This window comes from Carlito syrichta, unplaced genomic scaffold (genome assembly GCF_000164805.1).
Source record: "Carlito syrichta isolate Samal-C Ts95f unplaced genomic scaffold, Tarsius_syrichta-2.0.1 Scaffold142898, whole genome shotgun sequence".
In the NCBI taxonomy this organism is placed as follows: Eukaryota; Metazoa; Chordata; class Mammalia; order Primates; family Tarsiidae; genus Carlito; species Carlito syrichta.
In genome coordinates, this window is record NW_007086994.1 from 82,062 (window position 1) to 83,198 (window position 1,137).

The following is a 1,137-nucleotide window of genomic DNA, read 5'->3' on the forward strand; positions in this document are numbered from 1 at the left end:
GCTGGGAGCGGCCACTGCACTCCAGTCTGGGCGACAGAGTGAGACCCTAACTCAAAAAAATAAATAAATAAAATTAGGCTCAAAGTATACTGAATAAGTCAGTTCAAGGGAAAAGGTAGAGATACCACTTATCAGGGTGTCTGTGGAGTGGAACAAAGAGAAATAACACGAGGTATGATGTGGACACTATCTTCAAAAAGATCACACTCACATGGGAGATGCTCATTAAAAATTTACAACAGTGAGCTAAGTGCAAAGAAAGAGGTAGAGAGGTAGCATAGAGAAGGGAGAAACTAGCTTTGTGAAGAGTGAGTTAGCTGTCAAAAAAGACATCATAGAAGAGTGACATTTGAGTCAGACTTTTGCAGATAATTGGTTGGGAGGTAGGCTAGTGATGCAGGTTATTTCTAGCAAAGGGAACCACACAGAGGCAACAGAAATAATAGCTCAGAAGCACTGTGAGGAAGGAAGTGGGCATACTATTTCTTCATATGCCAAGATATTTAATTTTGTTTGCTTTTTTAAATAAAGCTGACTTCTAGGTATTATTAGACATGATTTTTTAAATATTGGAAAACATGAAAACAAAACCTTGCTATGATGGTTACCAGAGATTTCTAGAGTAGAAACTTAAGTTACTTAAAATTTTTATTCTACATAGAATGTAGAAGAAAAACAGTTTTTCAATGAATAGATGATCAATATTTGCTTTGTATACTCTTTTCCTTTGAGTTTAGAATTAGCGTTTTGGAACTATTATCAACAATGCATAATGATATAACAGTATGCTTCCTAGCATTATCAGGCAAAGGACATAAATGAAAGTTTAAATTGTTGTAAAATGCATATAATTGCATAATTAAACATACAAAGCAAAACTAATACCATCTGGCAGTTTCTGATAAACTGAAGTCTGTTCACCCCGCCTAAAATTATTTTGATATATTCTAGTTTTGAAAAATCACAGTTGCTTATATGAAGCAAATATAATAAAAAATATTAATTTTTAGTAAAATATTAATATACTACCATAGCACCTAATTTTTTTTTTTTTGAGTCAGTCTCACTCTTGCCCAGGCTGGTGTACAGTAGCATGATCGTAGCCACCGCCGCCTCGACCTGCTGGGCTCAGGCAAT